This window comes from Aquarana catesbeiana, linkage group LG11, assembly GCF_042186555.1.
Source record: "Aquarana catesbeiana isolate 2022-GZ linkage group LG11, ASM4218655v1, whole genome shotgun sequence".
NCBI lineage: Eukaryota > Metazoa > Chordata > Amphibia > Anura > Ranidae > Aquarana > Aquarana catesbeiana.
In genome coordinates, this window is record NC_133334.1 from 3,613,001 (window position 1) to 3,638,079 (window position 25,079).

General features: G+C 48.9%; 1 long non-coding RNA gene and 1 other non-coding gene across 2 annotated transcripts in view; one reads left to right on the forward strand and one right to left on the reverse strand.

The window, feature by feature from the left end:
- The window catches only part of LOC141112926 (uncharacterized), a 32,060-nt gene extending 8,024 nt beyond the window's left edge, over positions 1-24,036 (reverse strand). The window contains exons 1-3 of the long non-coding RNA XR_012236657.1: positions 23,886-24,036; positions 4,650-4,756; positions 906-972 (exon numbers count right to left, since the gene is read on the reverse strand). This is a non-coding gene — a long non-coding RNA (uncharacterized lncRNA). The remainder of the gene's footprint in view (positions 1-905; positions 973-4,649; positions 4,757-23,885) is intronic.
- On the forward strand, positions 18,126-18,197 carry TRNAE-UUC (transfer RNA glutamic acid (anticodon UUC)). Its single transcript has one exon. It is a non-coding gene; the product is annotated as a tRNA-Glu (tRNA).
- Positions 24,037-25,079: the final 1,043 nt, after the last annotated feature.

Sequence of the window (25,079 nt, forward strand, 5' to 3'; positions counted from 1 at the left end):
CTTTTCATGTTTCTTTTTGTTTTTCTGTTATTTTTTCAATGCATCTAGTCTGAATAAACCGCACCTTTGTTTTTTGTTTCACCTACCAAGCTGTCTGCTGTGCCTGTTTTTGTGTGGTGAACCCATCCAGGGGGTCACACACACCCGCTGCCGAGCTAACCCCTCACAATATATATATATATATATATATATATATATATATATATATATATATATATATATATATATATAAATATATAGTGTACTGAAGTTTGTCACCATTTTACGGGCGCATGCAAATGTAAGATTTGGCATGTTGGGTATCCATCTACTCGTCTCTGCTTGTGTGGGCGGAACCCTGCATGACAGCAGCTTTCAAATAGTGACAGGGGGTGTGGGGAGAAGGGGAGCAGGAGGGGGTTGTAGGGTCATGGGAGAGACTGCAGCTGCTGGAACAAATATGAAGTGGGGTAAAAATGAATGCGATTCTGGTCTGCCCCTCCTCCAGACTGAACACCGCAGTGCTGTGCTGGCCCAGCTATTACCTCATCAATGAGAGGATATGTAGCAGATTCTGTGGGGAGCCCAGTACAGGCAATACAAGTCAGCACTGGCTCCATTTCTGGGGGCGGACACATGCTGCACTTATACTAGCTGTTCCATCTGTTGCATACAAAAACCCATTAATACGTCACCCTCGCTCCAGCCCGCCCCGAGGGGTTCCCCTCACCCACCCACCCTGAGCCCCTCCTCACCACCAGGAGCCACCTTCTGGTCTCCTTCACACTACAGAGAAGCTGAAGCCTGGCTTCAGGGGGTTGGTTACAGTTTTTCAGTTTGGCTTTCAGGTAAAGAAACTGAGTAGATTATGAAGAAGACAAAAAACCCCGGAGGGTAGAATAGAAGAACAACAATGGCATACTGACCCATGGGGCATCCCTGGGGGGATTCCAGGCATAATGGGGGGCACAGTTGGCATCAGAGGCGGTATTCCTGGAGATGAAAAGGAATGACATGTCAGGACAATGATAGGAAGAAGAAATGACTCCTGTGAATAGAATACATTTCCTGTATACAGACCCCGGACATCTCACCCAGAGAGGACAATCACCGCCCCACATACACCCATCACACAGGACAGACACTGATCACATCTACATACACATTTCCCCATCCCACCCATTTACCTGGAGGCATGCCTGGAGCACCGGCCAGACCATGGAGGATGGGCTGAGCCATGGGGGAGGGGCGGGGGTAATTACCTGGAGGCATGCCTGGAGCCCCGGCCAGACCATGGAGGATGGGCTGAGCCATGGGGGAGGGGCAGGGGTAATTACCTGGAGGCATGCCTGGAGCCCCGGCCAGACTATGGAGGCCGGGCTGAGCCATGGGGGAGGGGCAGGGGTAATTACCTGGAGGCATGCCTGGAGCCCCGGCCAGACCATGGAGGCCGGGCTGAGCCATGGGGGAGGGGGTGTAGTTACCTGGAGGCATGCCTGGAGCACCGGCCAGACCATGGAGGATGGGCTGGGCCATGGGGAGATACAGACCCCCATAACCTACCTGTATACAGGGTGTGGCCAGGACTATATAGGGGGAGGTACAGACCCACATAACCTACCTGTATACAGGGGGTGGCCAGGACTATATGGGGGGGGGGGGTACAGACCCCATAACCTACCTGTATACAGGGGCTGGCCAGGACAATATGGGGGGGAGGTACAGACCCCCATAACCTACCTGTATACATGGTGTGGCCAGGACTATATGGGGGGGAGGTACAGACCCCCATAACCTACCTGTATACATGGGGTGGCCAGGACTATATGGGGGGAGGTACAGACCCCTATAACCTACCTGTATACATGGGGTGGCCAGGACTATATGGGGGGAGGTACAGACCCCTATAACCTACCTGTATACATGGGGTGGCCAGGACTATATGGGGGGAGGTACAGACCACCATAACCTACCTGTATACATGGGGTGGCCAGGACTATATGGGGGGAGGTACAGACCCCTATAACATACCTGTATACAGGGGGTGGAGAGGACTATATGGGGGGGAGGTACAGACCCCCATAACCTACCTGTATACAGGGGGTGGCCAGGACTATATGGGGGGAGGTACAGATCCCCATAACCTACCTGTATACAGGGGGTGGAGAGGACTATATGGGGGGGAGGTACAGACCCCCATAACCTACCTGTATACAGGGGGTGGCCAGGACTATATGGGGGGAGGTACAGATCCCCATAACCTACCTGTATACAGGGGGTGGAGAGGACTATATGGGGGGAGGTACAGACCCCATAACCTACCTGTATACAGGGGGTGGCCAGGACTATATGGGGGGAGGTACAGACCCCTATAACCTACCTGTATACAGGGGGTGGCCAGGACTATATGGGGGGGAGGTACAGACCCCCATAACATACCTGTATACATGGGGTGGCCAGGACTATATGGGGGGAGGTACAGACCCCTATAACCTACCTGTATACAGGGGGTGGCCAGGACTATATGGGGGGGAGGTACAGACCCCCATAACATACCTGTATACAGGGGGTGGCCAGGACTATATGGGGGGGAGGTACAGACCCCCATAACCTACCTGTATACATGGTGTGGCCAGGACTATATGGGGGGGAGGTACAGACCCCCATAACCTACCTGTATACATGGGGTGGCCAGGACTATATGGGGGGAGGTACAGACCCACATAACCTACCTGTATACAGGGGCTGGCCAGGACAATATGGGGGGGAGGTACAGACCCCCATAACCTACCTGTATACATGGTGTGGCCAGGACTATATGGGGGGGAGGTACAGACCCCCATAACCTACCTGTATACATGGGGTGGCTAGGACTATATGGGGGGAGGTACAGACCCCTATAACCTACCTGTATACATGGGGTGGCCAGGACTATATGGGGGGAGGTACAGACCCCTATAACCTACCTGTATACATGGGGTGGCCAGGACTATATGGGGGGAGGTACAGACCACCATAACCTACCTGTATACATGGGGTGGCCAGGACTATATGGGGGGAGGTACAGACCCCTATAACATACCTGTATACAGGGGGTGGAGAGGACTATATGGGGGGGAGGTACAGACCCCCATAACCTACCTGTATACAGGGGGTGGCCAGGACTATATGGGGGGAGGTACAGATCCCCATAACCTACCTGTATACAGGGGGTGGAGAGGACTATATGGGGGGGAGGTACAGACCCCCATAACCTACCTGTATACAGGGGGTGGCCAGGACTATATGGGGGGAGGTACAGATCCCCATAACCTACCTGTATACAGGGGGTGGAGAGGACTATATGGGGGGAGGTACAGACCCCATAACCTACCTGTATACAGGGGGTGGCCAGGACTATATGGGGGGAGGTACAGACCCCTATAACCTACCTGTATACAGGGGGTGGCCAGGACTATATGGGGGGGAGGTACAGACCCCCATAACATACCTGTATACATGGGGTGGCCAGGACTATATGGGGGGAGGTACAGACCCCTATAACCTACCTGTATACAGGGGGTGGCCAGGACTATATGGGGGGGAGGTACAGACCCCCATAACATACCTGTATACAGGGGGTGGCCAGGACTATATGGGGGGGAGGTACAGACCCCCATAACCTACCTGTATACATGGGGTGGCCAGGACTATATGGGGGGGAGGTACAGACCCCCATAACATACCTGTATACAGGGGGTGGCCAGGACTATATGGGGGGGGGGAGGTACAGACCCCCATAACCTACCTGTATACATGGGGTGGCCAGGACTATATGGGGGGGAGGTACAGACCCCCATAACCTACCTGTATACAGGGGGTGGCCAGGACTATATGGGGGGGGGGTACAGACCCCCATAACCTACCTGTATACAGGGGGTGGCCAGGACTATATGGGGGGGAGGTACAGACCCCTATAACCTACCTGTATACAGGGGGTGGCCAGGACTATATGGGGGGGAGGTACAGACCCCTATAACCTACCTGTATACAGGGGGTGGCCAGGACTATATGGGGGGGAGGTACAGACCCCTATAACCTACCTGTATACAGGGGGTGGCCAGGACTATATGGGGGGGAGGTACAGACCCCTATAACATACCTGTATACAGGGGGTGGCCAGGACTATATGGGGGGAGGTACAGACCCTTATAACCTACCTGTATACAGGGGGTGGCCAGGACTATATGGGGGGGAGGTACAGACCCCTATAACATACCTGTATACAGGGGGTGGCCAGGACTATATGGGGGGGAGGTACAGACCCCTATAACATACCTGTATACAGGGGGTGGCCAGGACTATATGGGGGGGAGGTACAGACCCTTATAACCTACCTGTATACATGGGGTGGCCAGGACTATATGGGGGGGAGGTACAGACCCCCATAACCTACCTGTATACAGGGGGTGGCCAGGACTATATGGGGGGGAGGTACAGACCCCCATAACCTACCTGTATACAGGGGGTGGCCAGGACTATATGGGGGGAGGTACAGACCCCCATAACCTACCTGTATACATGGGGTGGAGAGGACTATATGGGGGGAGGTACAGACCCCCATAACCTACCTGTATACATGGGGTGGCCAGGACTATATGGGGGGGGAGGTACAGACCCCCATAACATACCTGTATACACTGTATTGGTGTCACTGGTCCCCAAAAAGTGTCACTTAGTGTCAGATTGTCCGCTGCAATGTCGCAGTCCCACTAACAATCGCTGATCGCCGCCATTACTAGAAAGAAAAATTAAAAACAATAAAAATTCCATAAAACTCTCCCATAGTTTGTAGACACAACCGATCAATATACGATTATTGGGATTTTTTTACCAATAATATGGAGCAGAATACAGATTGTAATAAATTGAGGAAGAAATTTTATTTTTTACCTTTTTTTATTGGATGTTTTATAGCAGAAAGTAAAAAGTTTTGTTTTCTTTTCTAGTTTTTTTTGTTTATAGGTGATGAAATCCCACCAAAAGGAAGTTCTATTTGTGGGGAAAATGACATCAATGATATTTGTGATCAGCGTCGCACGACCGAGCAATTGTCACTTATAGGAACGCAGTGCTGTATCACAAAAAATGGCCTGGTCATGAAGGGGGGTAAAATCTTCCAGAGCTGAAGAGGTTAAACCCTAATGGTGGTGATAATCACTTTGATAAATGATCAGTTTATTTTATAAATGATCTCCTTCAATAGGAATAATCGATCGATAGATGACAACCCAATCAATCATTATGTGACATTTGGGGAAGTGGATTTCAATGGAAAGGATACAATCATAATGGATAATAAATGTATTTCTGTTTCCATGGTGTAATCCCAGAATCTGATTGGTCACAATAGTAGAGTGGGAGTGGTTTGGGGTCCCCATAGTGGAGATTTAGCCCTCACTTCCTCCGGGGTCAGAGAGGCAGGAAGTGATCAGAATCTCTCCCATAGCAATAAATAAGGGGAGGAGCATCTACTCTACACACAGCGGCCATCTTGGATTGCAGAGTCTCTTTCCAGGGATAAATGTTTTCAGGAACCAATAGAAATCCCCCAAATGGTTACAAGGGACCCCATACTGAGAGAAATATGTAGGCTGCCATTGCTGATCGCCTTCTGAAAATGCTATACTCCTGGCTGGCTCCGGCTTCCATGTTTTCTCCATCACTGCATTTCATTTAGAACTTCTTCCCAATCAGTGATGGAGAACGGACAGAAAGTATCAGACTGACAGCCAGACAACCAGTAGATTCAGTCTCTGTATTCTCCCATAATAAACAATCCAGGGGCTTTACAAGACGCCCCCCTCCCCCCCACTACCCTCATAGAAAACACTCATTTCTTCACTCACCCTCTGATTGGTTGCTATTGGTTACATGTATGTATAATTGTTCTAGAGAACATAGGTACAACGCGCTTTTATGAATAAGCTCCTCCCACAATCGATATAAAGCTCCTCCCACATTCCAGTGCCCAGACCGGCACCATCAGCAGATTTCTATCCCATAATATCCTCCAAGCACCGCCCCTCCCCCCACCATCTTCCCTCTCTATACAAACTCTTCTCTTTTCTCTCTTTGTAATAAAATGACATTTAAATATAAAACGGTCCAATGAGGAGCGGCTTGTCTCTGGCAGACGAAGATCTTCCCAGCAGTCCAGCTTCATCCACATCTTACATTCTACAGAAACATACAACAAGAAGCTGCAGTCCCACCACAAGTTACAGGAATGAAGTGCTTCGCTCTTCTGCCTGGCAGCACCGGGGTCTTCAATTCCCAACCACAGCGCCCCCTGCCTGGAGTTTACATGTTCTCCCTGCGCCTGCGTGGGTTTCCTCCCACACTACAAAGACATGCTGGGGGGTAGATTGGCCCCTAGTATGTGTATGAATGTGAGTTAGAGAGATTAGATTGTAAGCTCCTTGGGGGACTGATCATTATCACATGGCCTACCTGTTGGATTGTCTCTGCAGACTCCTCCCCTCCCCCCGATACCTGCAGCTTTCCTGCCAATCCCCTGGACAGGTTTGTTGGTGGGGGAGGGGCCTCTGGGCTTGTACGGCCCTCTATGGAGACACCAATTACACAGCGAGACCCTTTATCTCCATAGCAACAGTGAGACCCTTTATCTCCATAGCAACAGTGAGACCCTTTATCTCCATAGCAACAGTGAGACCCTTTATCTCCATAGCAACAGTGAGACCCTTTATCTCCATAGCAACAGTGAGACCCTTTATCTCCATAGCAACAGTGAGACCCTTTATCTCCATAGCAACAGTGAGACCCCATAACCCAGAAATTGTGGGGAGCCCCCCTCTAAGAATATGTGCCCCTCCCCCTCTCTCCCAATCTCAGCCATCTGCGTGTTCCGGTAATGCGCACAGAAATGCACGTTTCCACGCAATCCCGGAACACGCAACAAATATCTGCCTCAAGCTTGTAGTGCCATTTATTGTAAATGTCCCCCCAAAACGTGAGACCCCAATACAAGAAATGTGGCAAAATGCGCGGGAAATAAAACAAAGCAGAACGCGTCATGAGATACTTTGTCGTGCTTGTGGGGCATAGGGCAACGCACGGAAATCAATGGGGGGCGCTATGCTTGTTGGGGGTTTGTCATCCAGGTGTATGTCAGAGGAGTGACTGGGACCTTCATCATTTCATAAACTATGGAATGCTGGGAAATCTCCAACAGTGACTGAGCGCTCACCCCTCCCCCCCTCTGGCAGTGGTATTGGTTCACCCCTCCCCCCCTCTGGCAGTGGTATTGGTTCACCCCTCCACCCCTCTGGCAGTGGTATTGGTTCACCCCTCCCCCCCCATAGCCCCATATGTAATATACTGCACCCTCTTTTATACCGAGTCCCCACCATCCCCCGCATACCAGATAAAAGATAAAATAGAAATAAAGACGAACATTTCATTTCATTTACAATAGAATAAGGGGGGACTATAACCCCTGTCAGGTTTTCTTTGTCATCTGTGTCCCCATTGGGGGGATTTCCCTTCACTTCCTTTCCCATAGACAAAACAGGAAGTGAGAGAAATCCTCCCAAAGTGACATCATCCCTGGGTGTCACCAGAACTAGTGTCCCCATTGGAGGATTTCCCCTCTAATTCCTGTTCTGGTGACAACCCAAAATCTGGAATTTTTCTTTCACTTTTGTTGGTAAATAGAGAGAATGAAATAAAAACTGACAGGGGTTCTAATCCCTCTCCACTCCATCTAACACCAACAATAAAAACATTTTCCTTTATTTATAATATAACATATGGTGGAGAATTTTTAAAAAAATGATTTGGCAGTGAAAGTGGCAGTTAAAATGTGTGTGTGTAGGGGGAGGGGAGGGGTTACTTGATTTGACAGTTAAAGGGTTGAAACAAATGAACAATATAGTTTGGTGGTGAAAGGGTTAAAAACTGAAAGAATTTGGCAGTTGAAGAGAATGAATCTTCCTAAAGGGGGCGCAGACAGCAATAAAAACCTGACAGGGGCTCTAATCCCTCTCCACTCCATCCAACACTAACAATAAACAAGTTTTCCTTTAGTGATAATTTTACATTTGGGCAAGAAATGTAAAAAACACATTTTGGTTTTGTCGGTAAAAGGGTTAAAAATGGGGGGAGGGTATAAAAAATGAAAAGAAGTTGATTTGGCGCTGAAAGGGTTAAAAAAATAAAACTTACAAAAATCTGTGTTTTGAAAAAAAAAATGGTTCATAGAAAGGGTTAAAAATGAAAAAAAAAAATATTTTGCAATGAAAGGGTTAAAAACAAAAGGGGGAGGGGAATTGGTTTCATAAATGAAAGGGGAAACATTTGATTTGGCAGTGAAAGGGTTAAAAATGGAGAAATAATTGGTGTGTAATAATGATAAAATAAAAGAAAAGATTTGATGGAGGATTTCTAAGGCTCCATTCACAATGTTATAAGAATAGAGATCTTTATTTCAGCCATGGGACTGTAAGGGTTAAATCTCATTCACAATAACATGTTCTTCTAGGAGCCGTATATCCCTATTAGATCCGTATACTGATCCTACAGGCTGAATTCACAAACCTCACAAATAAGGACGTGGCTCCTTTAAGAAAAATCGTCAGTTATTTTTAAAAAAAAAAAAAAACAGTCACCTGACTGCACTCTGCGATCTGATTGGTCCCTTGATTCTCTGACTATGATGTCATAGGCTGAGTCTCTATATAGAAAGAAGTAGGTCAGTGAGCTCTCAGAAGCTCAGATATCACTGACCAGTGAACACGCTTCTTATCTCTCCTGAGATATTTCTTGCGATTTTATTGGATTTGATTTTGTTCGATTCAATTTCATTGCGATTTCTATTGTCATACATTTAAAGCGAGTTTCTTTATTCCTAATAATGAACCGATTTAAATGTAATCGGCTTCTTTCTCTGAAAAACACCAAAGAGAAAGCCAGCAAAGGAGGGGCAATGGTAGGAGGTATCAGTGACCAGCCTGCAGATACCCCAACCAAAAAGCCCCCCAAAATGAAGAGGATTGTGCGCGGCTGTTTCAGAGCCGTTGTTGGATGTTTCGGTTCCGGCTGTAAAGCGAAAAGAGATCAACGAGATACAGACACCGAAATTGGTAAGTGTTATGGATAGTGATAGATACAAAAAGTACTCTGGATAAGTCACCTACACTCATCGATCAAATTATTGATTATTTGTTTTCATAGAATTATAGAACAGAAGGGATATTAAAGTGATTGATAAGCCACAATCTGATCTTTATATCATCTCCTCTGTCAGATAAAAATCTGCATCCTCGTGCCTGTGTGTTATTTATAAATAAAACGCTTTCTACTTGTATTAAAGAAGAAGGAATCCCATCCATTTAACACTTTCAAAAAACATTTCTATTTCTGGCATGTCGGGAATGCTAACTGTCACATTGGTTGTGCTCTCAACCAAACTGTCAAACCATCCAATGGCTGCTGTCATAACAGATCACATGTGCAGCATTATGGCAGTTGAAGATTCACCACTTCAATACCGGCACTTCCCCCCCTTCCTGCCCAGGACAATGTTCAGCTTTCAGCGCTGTCCCACTTTGAATGACAATTACGCGGTCATACAACACTGTACCCAAACTACATTTTTATCATTTTCTTCCCACAAATAGAGATTTCTTTTGCTGGTATTTCATCACCTCGGGGGGGGGGGGGGGTATTTTTTGCTAAACAAACTAAAAAAGAACCCAATTTTTGAACGAAAAAACTTTTTCTTAGTTTGTCATAAAATTTTGTTTTCTCCTTCACTGATGTGCACTGATGAGGCGGCACTGATGAGGCGGCACTGATAGAAACTGGTAGGATCAGCCAGCTATTTCATACACAGCACAAGCACTGTGCTCTATAACAGGCTTTAAAGGAACAGGATCTTCTTTAGGCCCCTTTCACACTGGGGCGGTAGGGGGCGTCGGCGGTAAAACCGCGCTGTTTTACCGCGGTATTCGGCCGCTAGCAGTGTGGTTTTAACCCCCGGCTGGCGGCCGAAAAAGGGTTAAAACCCCTGGTATAGCGCGGCTATAGCCGCAGTATTACCGCGGTATAGCCGCGCTGTCCCATTGATTTCAATGGGCAGGAGCGGTTTAGGAGCAGTGATTACACCGCTCCTTCCCCGCTCCAAAGATGCGGCTTGCAGATTTTTTCTTCTCCTGCCAGCGCACCGCTTCAGTGTGAAAGCCCTCGGGGCCCTCGGGCTTTCACACTGAACAAACAGCGGGGGCTGTTTAGGGGCGGTTTGCAGGCGCTATTTTTAGCGCAATAATGCCTGCAAACCGCCCCAGTGTGAAAGGGGTCTTAATGGTGCCAAAACACACAAAAATATATTTTGTTATAAAAACATCGTTATTGGAGTCCAAAGTTTTAAAAGAAAGGGGGGGGGGGGCAATGAATGTTGTCCACATTTTATAAAGACAATTCAGTGCACATGTACACTATACACATAAAGCTACTGTAACCATATGTACACATGTATAGGGATTGCCATGGACATTGATGAGGGGTCCCCCACCCATATGTACACATGTATAGGGATTGCCATGGACATTGATGAGGGGTCCCCCCATATGTACACATGTATAGGGATTGCCATGGACATTGATGAGGGGTCCCCCCCATATGTACACATGTATAGGGATTGTCATGGACATTGATGAGGGGTCCCCCCCCCATATGTACACATGTATAGGGATTGCCATGGACATTGATGAGGGGTCCCCCCCATATGTACACATGTATAGGGATTGCCATGGACATTGATGAGGGGTCCCCCCCATATGTACACATGTATAGGGATTGCCATGGACATTGATGAGGGTCCCCCATATGTACACATGTATAGGGATTGCCATGGACATTGATGAGGGGTCCCCCCCCATATGTACACATGTATAGGGATTGCCATGGACATTGATGAGGGTCCCCCATATGTACACATGTATAGGGATTGTCATGGACATTGATGAGGGGTCCCCCCCCCATATGTACACATGTATAGGGATTGCCATGGACATTGATGAGGGGTCCCCCCCATATGTACACATGTATAGGGATTGCCATGGACATTGATGAGGGGTCCCCCCCATATGTACACATGTATAGGGATTGTCATGGACATTGATGAGGGGTCCCCCCCATATGTACACATGTATAGGGATTGCCATGGACATTGATGAGGGGTCCCCCCATATGTACACATGTATAGGGATTGCCATGGACATTGATGGCTTTTTTCCTGTAAACAGAAATCTGATTTTTAAACCAAGAGAAGCAAACAGTAATTCTTGGCGCTGTATACGGGGAGCCAACCCCTCCCCCACCCACCTCTCTCTCCACCCGTCAGCTCCTAACCGACTTTCTTTTTTTGAACAAGCTTTGCACCCCCTTATTACAGGCTGGGCAGATCACCTCAGTGCCAACCACCTTCCAGAAATGTCCAATATGGACAGAACACATATACATAGTAGCCAACATTAAAAAAAAAAAAAGAATTCTAATGCCTTTAGGGTGCAGGTGGTGTAATCTGCAGTGCTGCACTCCCCAACAATTACAGTCCAGGCCTGTCCCTGATTGGTTGATATAGGAGAGGCCAGAACTTAAATGTAATTATTGGGAACTGCAGTGCAGAAGATCACTCCGTCTGCACCCCAAATGCATTAAATAGACCCTTTATGCCCCTCCCCCCTGCTGAACAAATGGGGCCCCAATAGGTTGCTGCAGGGACGTGCTGTAAATTAGCTCCCACAGACAGTATCTATTTCATCATTCGCCTGGAATTCTGCCTGTGACTCCGCCCACACTTTCCGATATGGAATGGCCGGCAGGAGTGCTGTGATTCTGCCTGTGATTCCAAATCATGGGAAAACGGGCAGCAAGCATCCCATTACATTATTCTTAATGGCACCCCAAACATGGCAAGATCTTGTCACCATTGTCACATGACAGAATCCCATGGCAATTGATCCAAAACATGCAGGGTACTATTCCTTCACTTTGGGGTGCGGCGGAGTAATCTGTAATTCTTCTATATCGATCCACCACAACAATTCATGGAATTACAATAAAAGAGGCCGGGTGTTTGATAAGAAACAGAAGCACTGCAGATTACTCCCCACACCCGGAAGTGAAGATTCAGTCCCCTTTCTGACTCCATTCATTTTAGTGGGTCGGTAAAACTTCCAGGCAACCAGAATTTGTATATGAAGGCCAACATTAGTCATCCCTGTGTCCCTGTCATGTCGGGTTTATTTATTGTCCCTGACACTGGAATTTTATACTTTTCTCTATAATTTGATGTTGTATAAAAAATATATGAAATGTAGGTGAAGGTGCTAAATCTGATTCTTCTTTTTTATTGCAGATGTACGCGGTATTTACTGCAGACACAGCTCACAAGGCAGGTCTGCCCCAGTGAGCGAGACAGAATATGAAAGCTACATTGAGACTCCACCAGCATGTGTCGTTCACATGGAGACGCTGCCAGCATGTGTCGTTCACACGGAGACGCTGCCAGCATGTGACGTTCACACGGAGACTCCACCAGCATGTGACGTTCACACGGACACTTCGCCGGCATGTGACGTTCACACGGAGACGCTGCCAGTATGTGTCGTTCACACGGAGACGCTGCCAGTATGTGTCGTTCACACGGAGACGCTGCCAGCATGTGACGTTCACACGGAGACTCCACCAGCATGTGACGTTCATACGGACACTTCGCCGGCATGTGACGTTCACACGGAGACTACAAGGAACGAAGGTACGGATGTACCAATACAGGTCCACACAGTGGTGGTAGATGCCACTCCAGCAACAGGAGGGTCATTCCATCAGCCCTCCCAGGGACCAGGTACAGCTGTACCAACAGAGGTATCCACACTGGTGGCAGCGGCCACTGCAGAAACCGGAGGGTCTTCTAATCAGTCCTCCCAGGGGCCTGATTTGGCTGTAACATGGGTTTCTACAATGGTGGCGGCGGCCACTGCAGTAACTGGAGGGTCTTCACATCAGCCCTCTATGTCTCCTTCTGTTGCTTCTGAATCACCAACTATCAATGTGGTTGGACTAACAAGACAACTAGTTGTTCCTAGAAGAAGACTCAACAAAAAGTCTGAGGAACCCACCCAGGGACCAGGTACAGCTGTACCAACACAGGTCCCTACACTGGTGGCGTCTGCCACTCCAGTAACTGGAGGGTCTTCCCATCAGCCCTCCCTTTTCGTTTTTGGAGCTTCTGAATCACCAACTATCAATGTAGTTGGACAAACAAGACAATTGGCTGTTCCTAGAAGAAGACTCAACAAAAAGTCTGAGGAACCCACCCAGGGACCAGGTACGGTTGTACCAACACAGGTCCCTACACTGGTGGCGGCTGCCACTCCAGTAACTGGAGGGTCTTCCCATCAACCCTCCCTTTTTGTTTTTGGAGCTACTGAATCACCAACTATCAACGTAAATGGACAAACAAGACAAATGGCTGTTCCTAGAAGAAGACTCAACAAAATGTCTGAGGAACCCTCTCAGGGACCAGGTACGGGTGTGCCAACACAGGTCCCTACACTGGTGGTGGCTGCCACTCCAGTAACCGAAGGGTCTTCCCATCAGTCCTCCATTTTTGTTTTTGGAGCTTCTGAATCACCAACTATCAATGTAAATGGACAAATAAGACAATTGGCTGTTCCTAAAAGAAGACTTAGAAAGTCTGAAGAACCCTCTCAGGGACCATGTACGGCTTTACCAACACAGGTCCCTACACTGGTGTGGGCTGCCACTCCAGTAACCAAAGGGTCTTCCCATCAGTCCTCCATTTTTGTTTTTGGAGCTTCTGAATCACCAACTACCATTGTAAATGGGAAAACAAGACGATTGGCTGTTCCTAAAAGAAGACTTAGAAAGTCTGAGGAACCATCTCAGGGACCAGGTACGGCTTTACCAACACAGGTCCCTACACTGGTGGCGCCTGCCACTCCAGTAACCGAAGGGTCTTCCGATCAGCCCTCCATTTTTGTTTTTGGAGCTTCTGAATCACCAACTACCATTGTAAATGGGAAAACAAGACGATTGGCTGTTCCTAGAAGAAAACTTAGAAAGTCTGAGGAACCCTCTCAGGGACCAGGTACGGCTTTACCAACACAGGTCCCTACACTGGTGGCAGCTGACACTCCAGTAACCGAAGGGTCTTCCCATCAGTCCTCCATTTTTGTTTTTGGAGCTTCTGAACCACCAACTATCATTGTAAATGGGAAAGCAAGACGATTGGCTGTTCCTAAAAGAAGACTTAGAAAGTCTGAGGAACCACCTCGGGGACCAGGTACGGCTTTACCAACACAGGTCCCTACACTGGTGGCACCTGCCACCCCAGTAACCGAAGGGTCTTCCCATCAACCCTCCCTTTTTGTTTTTGGAGCTACTGAATCACCAACTATCAACGTAAATGGACAAACAAGACAAATGGCTGTTCCTAGAAGAAGACTCAACAAAATGTCTGAGGAACCCTCTCAGGGACCAGGTACGGGTGTGCCAACACAGGTCCCTACACTGGTGGTGGCTGCCACTCCAGTAACCGAAGGGTCTTCCCATCAGTCCTCCATTTTTGTTTTTGGAGCTTCTGAATCACCAACTATCAATGTAAATGGACAAATAAGACAATTGGCTGTTCCTAAAAGAAGACTTAGAAAGTCTGAAGAACCCTCTCAGGGACCATGTACGGCTTTACCAACACAGGTCCCTACACTGGTGTGGGCTGCCACTCCAGTAACCAAAGGGTCTTCCCATCAGTCCTCCATTTTTGTTTTTGGAGCTTCTGAATCACCAACTACCATTGTAAATGGGAAAACAAGACGATTGGCTGTTCCTAAAAGAAGACTTAGAAAGTCTGAGGAACCATCTCAGGGACCAGGTACGGCTTTACCAACACAGGTCCCTACACTGGTGGCGCCTGCCACTCCAGTAACCGAAGGGTCTTCCGATCAGCCCTCCATTTTTGTTTTTGGAGCTTCTGAATCACCAACTACCATTGTAAATGGGAAAACAAGACGATTGGCTGTTCCTAGAAGAAAACTTAGAAAGTCTGAGGAACCCTCTCAGGGACCAGGTACGGCTTTACCAACACAGGTCCCTACACTGGTGGCAGCTGACACTCCAGTAACCGAAGGGTCTTCCCATCAGTCCTCCATTTTTGTTTTTGGAGCTTCTGAACCACCAACTATCATTGTAAATGGGAAAGCAAGACGATTGGCTGTTCCTAAAAGAAGACTTAGAAAGTCTGAGGAACCACCTCGGGGACCAGGTACGGCTTTACCAACACAGGTCCCTACACTGGTGGCACCTGCCACCCCAGTAACCGAAGGGTCTTCCAATCAGCCCTCCATTTTTGTTTTTGGAGCTTCTGAATCACCAACTACCATTGTAAATGGGAAAACAAGACGATTGGCTGTTCCTAGAAGAAAATTTAGAAAGTCTGAGGAACCCTCTCAGGGACCAGGTACGGCTTTACCAACACAGGTCCCTACACTTGTGGCAGCTGACACTCCAGTAACCGACGGATCTTCCGATCAGCCCTCCATTTTTGTTTTTGGAGCTTCTGAATCACCAACTACCATTGTAAATGGGAAAACAAGAGGATTGGCTGTTCCTAGAAGAAAACTTAGAAAGTCTGAGGAACCCTCTCAGGGACCAGGTACGGCTTTACCAACACAGGCCCCTACACTGGTGGCAGCTGACACTCCAGTAACCGACGGGTCTTCCCATCAGCCCTCCCAGGGACCAGGTACAGCTGTACCAACAGAGGTCTCCACACTGGTGGCAGCGGCCACTGCAGAAACCGGAGGGTCTTCTAATCAGTCCTCCCAGGGGCCTGATTTGGCTGTAACAAAAGCTTCTGAATCATCAACTATCAATGAAAATGGACAATTAAGACGACTGGCTGCGGAACCCTCCCAGGGACCAAGTATGGCTGTGCCAACACATGTCCCCACACTGGTGGTGGCCGCCACTCCAGTAACCAGAAGGTCTTCTCATCAGCCCTCCATTTTCGTTTTTGGAGCTTCTGAATCACAAACTGTGGCCAAACCTGCAAAAATGAGACGAATGGATGTTCCTAAAGGTACGGCTGTACCAACAGAGGTCATTAACTGGAGAGCCTTCTAATCAGTCCCTCCAGGGGCCCAATACGTAACACAGGACCCTACACTGGTGGTGGCTGCCACTTCAGCAACCGAAGAGTCTTCCCAGGAACCAGATAAAGCTGTACCAAGACAGGTCTCTGCATCAACGATTCATCTACTGAGCTCACCTAAAAGGTATTTCCAATTTTTCAGCCACGTTTTTTACACTTACTTTATATTTGTTACATGTTCCCATTCACATAGCTTAGCATAGCTTTAAGAAGACTGTAAAAATTGCTGCTCACCATTAAAAGAGGAACCCCATGGAAAAAATGAAAAAATAAATAAAAAATAAACATGGCCACCCAAAATCCAGACCCTTACTGAGCATGCATTTGCAGGCCAGGAAAGGGGGGGAGGGGGGTGAGCATGCACCGCCCTCTTCTCCTCACCCATACCAGGCCACATGCCCTCAACATGGGGAGGTGTCTTGTCAGGGGGGAGGGGGGTCCCCCTTTGCAAGGAGCACTCCCCATGTTGGGGGCATGTGGTCTAGTATGGCTCAGAAGTGGAGGGGGGTGCACGCTCATCCCCCCCTTTCCTAGCCTGCATGCTCGGTTGGGGTTCTGGTATCAGATTTGTGGGGGTCATGGTTTTTTGTCATTTTTCGCATGCGATTCCTTCCTTAAAGATGAGCAGCAAACTTTACAATTTTTATTAAGTTTTACCCTGTGAATGAAAACATGTAACAGATATAAAGTAGGTGTCATCCCAATTTGACTGCAAAAGTGGAAATACCTTTTAGGTGAGCGTCAAAGAAGTAGCGCTGGTGCCCCATTCAAATGGTCACCATTCAGACGCCCATAAAAACAGCAGAGGCCGACCAGCAGACCTGGCCAGCAGCTCCACAGACAATGACAGACAATGATGACGGACCATCAGGGCATCCTTGTTGCCCAATCTACTATACTGGGAATAGACTCTCTTACCATCTATGAAGAGCCAGGCTTCCACATTCAAGTGAGTTGTCCTGTCCCTGTCTGTCTACATTTCAGTTCACACTCATGGCTAGCTCATGTTCTCTTACATAAGACAGAGCTTATCCATAGAGACACTATACAGACCAGAGGACATGTATTTGTCCCACTCCACACAAAGGACATCACCAATATTGGTGAAGTGACCACTGAGGCCTACAACAGCTGAAGGACTCTGTAGCTTCAGGTCACTCTACAAAAAGGATCTGCATCTCTAGGTCACTTAAAAATATCGTAACCCAAGGAGAATGAAGGGGAAATATGGATGGCTCATGGGTAGGCTGGATGGAATGAGAACTGTTCATAGAGTCTCCCCCTACAGGACAGAATGTGGAAGAGGATTTGATTTTTGAACACAGGGGAGGCATGGACAGTTCATCCGTAGGGTTGGTGAAATGAGAACAGTTCATACAAACTCCCCCTACAGGACAGAATATGAAAGATTCATAAGGAAATTTAAAGTCGAAGGAGGAAGAGGTGGAAATATAGAACTTCCCTTTATAGATGAAGTTCTGCTTTAAGATCGGCCAGCACAGAGGCTTAGTAGTTAGCACTTCTGCCTTGCAGCACTGGGGTGTTTGGTCCATATCCTGACCAGGACACTGTCTGCATGGAGTCTGCATGTTCTCCCTGTGCTTGTGTGGGTTTCCTCCTACAGCCTAAAGACATGCTGGTAGGTTAAATAGCTCCATTCGGTGCGCCCAAGATGGCTGCTTCACCTCCGAAGCACTTTGAGTGGGCATCACTGGTTTACCCTGCTCAGCAGGGGCAGGCCTCAGAAAACAGAGGCTGCATATGGGCAACACAGAGGCTTAGTGGTTAGCCTTGCAGCACTGGGGTCCATGGTTCAAATCCTGACCAGGACACTATCTGCATGGAGTTCGCATGTTCTCCCTGTGCTTGCGTGGGTTTCCTCCGGGTACTCCGGTTTCCTCCCACACTCGCGTTGGTGGTGCAGTGGTGAGCATAACTGCTTTTCAAGCAGCTGACCCGGGTTCGATTCCCGGCCAACGTAATCTCACAAGATGGCTGCCTCACCTGGTAAGTGTCCCCCCCCCCCCCCTCCTATTATATCTGTATATACAATATTCTCTCTACAGTACTATGCAAAAGATTTAACCAGGTGTGAACAAATGCTGTAACCATAGGGGCGATGTGATCCTTTTCTGTCTATGGCCTGGTCGGAGATCACTATGATCCTATCATAGGGGTCATGTGATCCCTTCCTATCTATGTCCTGTTCAGAGATCACTATGAACCTACCATAGGGTCCATGTGATCCCTGCCTGGCTATGGCCTAGTCGGAGTGGTGTAATGGGTTTGCATAGAGCAGCCCTGATCCTCCACTACTCGGGTCCCCGACGACGCTCCTAGGGGCTCCTGCCTACGCCATTGCTCCTTGGAGCTCCTTCACCCCACCGATGGTCCTGGGGACTCCTTTTCCCCGCAAACACTCCTGGCAGCTAGGGTGACCACATTTCCAAACTGCCATTCAGGGACACCCCCCCCCCTTCCTAAAAAAATATGATTTTTGATACCTCTTTTTGTGACCCCATAGATTTCACGGGTTCATCCTGGGACCTGTAATTCTTCACTGGTTGGGGGGTGGGGGGAGGTCACATCTTCAACTCTGTGGGGTTCATGGTGGGACCTGTAGTCCTTCACTTTTGGGGGGTCACATCTCCCAAAAGTTAAGGACTACAAGTCCCAGCATGAACCCCTGATATATAAAGATGTGACTCCCCCCCAATTTGAAGGACTACAACTCTCAGCATGAACCCCTCAGATCTAACGGTGTGATCCCATAGATTTCACAGGTTTATGCTGGGAGGCGGGGGGTGTTACATCTTCAGCTCTGAGGGGTTCATGCTGGGACCTGTAGTCCTTCACTTTGGGGAGGTCACATCCCCCAAAAGTAAAGGACTACCAGTCCCAGCATGGATCCCTGAGATCTAAGGGTGTGATCCCATAGATTTCACAGGTTCATGCTGGGACCTGTAGTTCTTCACTAGTTGGGGGGTGTCACATCTTAAGCTCTGAGGGGTTCATGCTGGGACCTGTGTCAGTTTCATTCCGGGACACTGTATTGTCCCGGAGTGAAGGTGCCCGGGACAGACCTGCAGAATGCAGGACTGTCCCGGACAATCCGGGACACGTGGTCACCCTACTGGCAGCTTCTTTTCTCCGCCGATGCTCTTGGGGGCTCCTTCACTCCACTGATACTCCTGGGGGCCTCCTTCCCTCCACTGATGCTCCTAAGTGCTCCTTCCCCCCTCCGACGCTCCTAATCCTCCCCATCATTGGTATCTGTGGGAGGAATAGTGCTCCACCACTGGTGTCAATGGGAGGAACAGTGCTCCATTAGTGTCAGTTGTGGATGGAATAGTACTCCAAGGGCCGGATAGAGGCAAGCAAAGGGCCACATCTGGCCCCAGGGCCGCAGTTTGAAAACCTCTGGGTTTAAACCAATATATCTTGCCTGCTCTTCATAATCACTCAAAAGATCTAATTTACATAAATTAACCTTTTGGTATATTCTCTTTTCGGGTGGTGACAACTATGTGTGGGTATATAACTGTCTAGGTCCTTAGAGAAAGTTTTGGTCCCTCTAATAAGAATCACTAGATCCAGGTAATTAATCCGATCTTCACTCCACCCACCAGTATATGTAATGCCATAATGGTAATTATAAATTCCCTCCATGAATAATCTTAACGATTCCTCTGAACCTTCCCATACCGGCATAAAGTCATCTATAAATCTCTAATAGAACTTTATTTGCCTTTCGCACAAAAAATTAACTAGGTCTGGGCCCTGACCCTTCCAAATATACTCAGCCTGGGCCCTGACCCTTCCAAAATATACTCAGCCTGGGCCCTGACCCTTCCAAAATATACTCAGCCTGGGCCCTGACCCTTCCAAAATATACTCAGTCTTGGCCCTGACCCTTCCAAATATACTCAGTCTGGGCCCGACCCTTCCAAATATACTCAGTCTGGGCCCCCGACCCTTCCAAAATATACTCAGCCTGGGCCCTGACCCTTCCAAAATATACTCAGCCTGGGCCCTGACCCTTCCAAAATATACTCAGTCTGGGCCCCCGACCCTTCCAAAATATACTCAGTCTGGGCCCTGACCCTTCCAAAATATACTCAGTCTGGGCCTCCGACCCTTCCAAAATATACTCAGTTTAGGCCCTGACCCTTCCAAATATACGCAGTCTGGGCCCTTACCCTTCCAAAATATACTCAGTCTGGGCTCTGACCCTTCCAAATATACTCAGTCTAGGCCCTGACCCTTCCAAATATACTCAGTCTGGGCCCTGACCCTTCCAAAATATACTCAGTCTGGGCCCTGACCCTTCCAAATATACTCAGTCTAGGCCCTGACCCTTCCAAATATACGCAGTCTGGGCCCTTACCCTTCCAAAATATACTCAGTCTGGGCCCTGACCCTTCCAAATATACTCAGTCTGGGCCCTGACCCTTCCAAAATATACTCAGTCTGGGCTCTGACCCTTCCAAATATACTCAGTCTAGGCCCTGACCCTTCCAAATATACTCAGTCTGGGCCCTGACCCTTCCAAAATATACTCAGTCTGGGCCCTGACCCTTCCAAATATACTCAGTCTGGGCCCTTACCCTTCCAAAATATACTCAGTCTGGGCTCTGACCCTTCCAAATATACTCAGTCTAGGCCCTGACCCTTCCAAATATACTCAGTCTGGGCCCTTACCCTTCCAAAATATACTCAGTCTGGGCTCTGACCCTTCCAAAATATACTCAGTCTAGGCCCTGACCCTTCCAAATATACTCAGTCTGGGCCCTGACCCTTCCAAAATATACTCAGTCTGGGCTCTGACCCTTCCAAATATACTCAGTCTGGGCCCTGACCCTTCCAAAATACACTTCATCACGGCCCTATTAAGTCCCTAACTCTCACACCATGCCGGTTTAACTGCTCTTAACCCATCTTCCTGTTTGATATTAGTATATCCCTACTATCTTTTAGGCTGGGCTCACACTACTATGAATTGAAGGTTTTCCCACATCCAATTTGCATGTCAGGAGATTATGACTGGCTCTCTATGGAGCCGGTTCACACATTTCCGGAGCGGCTCCGGTGAGTATTCCAGAGTCCTGTGCTTCTTCCAATACCGTTTCAGGTCCGAATTTAGCCCAAAATTCAGGCTGAAATCGGACCTGAAACAGTGAACGGGGACACACCGGACCCCCTGCTGTGAGCCGCTCTGTACTGCAGTGTGAACCCAGCCTTATAGCATTTGTTACCCCAACACTTCATATTCCTGATATGTGGCTGCTGCCCCATGTACTGGTATGGAGATGTCTCCTGTTCTCTTTTTATTGCTTCTATTATGTGAAACTCCTGGTGATCCTGCCAGACCCTCTGCTTTCCTATTAAAAACTGACCACACTAAGGAAAGCACAGCTTGGTCAGTTCTCTAGCTATCCTGACAACCTCCCCCTCGCACAGCCATTCACTGGGAAGCTCAGTGTACTGCTTTTTCTCCTCCCCAGCTCTTATACAGCTGAGGACAGAGGAATGTGATCACTTGTTATATCTATACAAAAATGTTTTGCATTTCATTCAGTTTTGGGCACTAATACGTATGAGGTCCGGGACACGCTGAACATGGGCACTAATACATACGAGGTCCGGGACACGCTGAACATGGGCACTAATACATACAAGGCTTGGGACATGCTGAACATGGGCACTAATACATACAAGGCTTGGGACACGCTGAACATGGGCACTAATACATACAAGGCTTGGGACACGCTGAACATGGGCACTAATACATACAAGGCTTGGGACACGCTGAACATGGGCACTAATACATACAAGGCTTGGGACACGCTGAACATGGGCACTAATACATACAAGGCTTGGGACACGCTGAACATGGGCACTAATACATACAAGGCTTGGGACACACTGAACATGGGCACTAATACATACAAGGCTTGGGACATGCTGAACATGGGCACTAATACATACAAGGCTTGGGACACGCTGAACATGGGCACTAATACATACAAGGCTTGGGACACACTGAACATGGGCACTAATACATACAAGGCTTGGGACACGCTGAACATGGGCACTAATACATACAAGGCTTGGGACATGCTGAACATGGGCACTAATACATACAAGGCTTGGGACATGCTGAACATGGGCACTAATACATACGAGGTCCGGGACACGCTGAATCTCAGTGCCTCCACAACACAGATTATACCCCCCTTGGGAGAGGTGATTCTCTATAGCAGTGCTTCTCCAGTCCTCAAGGTGCCCCAACAGGTCATGTTTTCAGGATTTTTCTCAGATGAAACGGCTGTAATTACTACAGTAAAACTGATCAAATCACTTGTGCAAAATAATGGAGAGCCGGAAAACATGACCTGTTCGGGCGCCTTGAGGACTGGCTCTATAGGAGTGGTCTCCAAACTGCAACTGCCTTTATCTGGTCCTTGGGGCACTATTCCTCCCCACGAACACCACCTAAAAGCCTGGTATGGGGGGCCCCCTGTGCTGTTTTTCCTGCATTTTCTATTGCCGGCATTCTTGTGTTTACATTTCAGCTGTCAGTGGGGAAACCCGCTGACAGCTGATGAGTCATTAAAGAGAAAGCAAAGTCTTCCTTTTAAATTCTACCTACAGGTAAGACTATAGTAAGGTACTGACACAAGCGACAGGCTCCACTCTGACCCATCACAGGTTGACACAAGCGACAGGCTCCACTCTGACCCCATCACAGGCTGACACAAGCGACAGGCTCCACTCTGACCCCATCACAGGCTGACACAAGCGACAGGCTCCTCTGACACCATCACAGGCTGACACAAGTGACAGGCTCCTCTGACACCATCACAGGCTGACACAAGCGACAGGCTCCACTCTGACACCATCACAGGCTGACACAAGCAACAGGCTCCACTCTGACACCATCACAGGCTGACACAAGCGACAGGCTCCTCTGACACCATCACAGGCTGACACAAGCGACAGGTTCCACTCTGACCCCATCACAGGCTGACACAAGCGACAGGCTCCTCTGACACCATCACAGGCTGACACAAGCGACAGGCTCCTCTGACACCATCACAGGCTGACACAAGCGACAGGCTCCACTCTGACCCCATCACAGGCTGACACAAGCGACAGGCTCCACTCTGACCCCATCACAGGCTGACACAAGTGACAGGCTCCACTCTGACCCCATCACAGGCTGACACAAGCGACAGGCTCCTCTGACACCATCACAGGCTGACACAAGCGACAGGCTCCTCTGACACCATCACAGGCTGACACAAGCGACAGGCTCCTCTGACACCATCACAGGCTGACACAAGCGACAGGCTCCTCTGACACCATCACAGGCTGACACAAGCGACAGGCTCCTCTGACACCATCACAGGCTGACACAAGCGACAGGCTCCACTCTGACACCATCACAGGCTGACACAAGCGACAGGCTCCACTCTGACATCATCACAGGCTGACACAAGCGACAGGCTCCTCTGACACCATCACAGGCTGACACAAGCGACAGGCTCCTCTGACCCCATCATACTCACCCACAAGCAGCCATCCTGATTTCTAGCACTACAGATGAGAAGACACCACCATTCAGTCAGAGTAGGTCTATCACACAGGAGGATGGAGGGGTTCTTACCTGTCCAGCGCTGGGGAACAGTGGTTTGGGCAAAGACTGCACAGCGGGGGAGGAGGTGCTGGGGGTGGGGACTCTGCTGACTCCCGGTGCAGAGACCTGCTGGGCCAGGGTGGTGGCCGGTATTCCAGGACAAGGTCCTACCATTGGAGGGACACCTATAAAAGACAAATCCATCATTAAAAGCAAAGTCTTCCTTTTAAATTCTACCTACAGGTAAGACTATAGTAAGGTACTGACACAAGCGACAGGCTCCACTCTGACCCATCACAGGTTGACACAAGCGACAGGCTCCACTCTGACCCCATCACAGGCTGACACAAGCGACAGGCTCCACTCTGACCCCATCACAGGCTGACACAAGCGACAGGCTCCTCTGACACCATCACAGGCTGACACAAGCGACAGGCTCCACTCTGACACCATCACAGGCTGACACAAGCAACAGGCTCCACTCTGACACCATCACAGGCTGACACAAGCGACAGGCTCCTCTGACACCATCACAGGCTGACACAAGCGACAGGTTCCACTCTGACCCCATCACAGGCTGACACAAGCGACAGGCTCCTCTGACACCATCACAGGCTGACACAAGCGACAGGTTCCACTCTGACCCCATCACAGGCTGACACAAGCGACAGGCTCCTCTGACACCATCACAGGCTGACACAAGCGACAGGCTCCACTCTGACCCCATCACAGGCTGACACAAGCGACAGGCTCCTCTGACACCATCACAGGCTGACACAAGCGACAGGCTCCTCTGACACCATCACAGGCTGACACAAGCGACAGGCTCCTCTGACACCATCACAGGCTGACACAAGCGACAGGCTCCACTCTGACCCCATCACAGGCTGACACAAGTGACAGGCTCCACTCTGACCCCATCACAGGCTGACACAAGCGACAGGCTCCACTCTGACACCATCACAGGCTGACACAAGCAACAGGCTCCACTCTGACACCATCACAGGCTGACACAAGCGACAGGCTCCTCTGACACCATCACAGGCTGACACAAGCGACAGGTTCCACTCTGACCCCATCACAGGCTGACACAAGCGACAGGCTCCTCTGACACCATCACAGGCTGACACAAGCGACAGGCTCCACTCTGACCCCATCACAGGCTGACACAAGCGACAGGCTCCTCTGACACCATCACAGGCTGACACAAGCGACAGGCTCCTC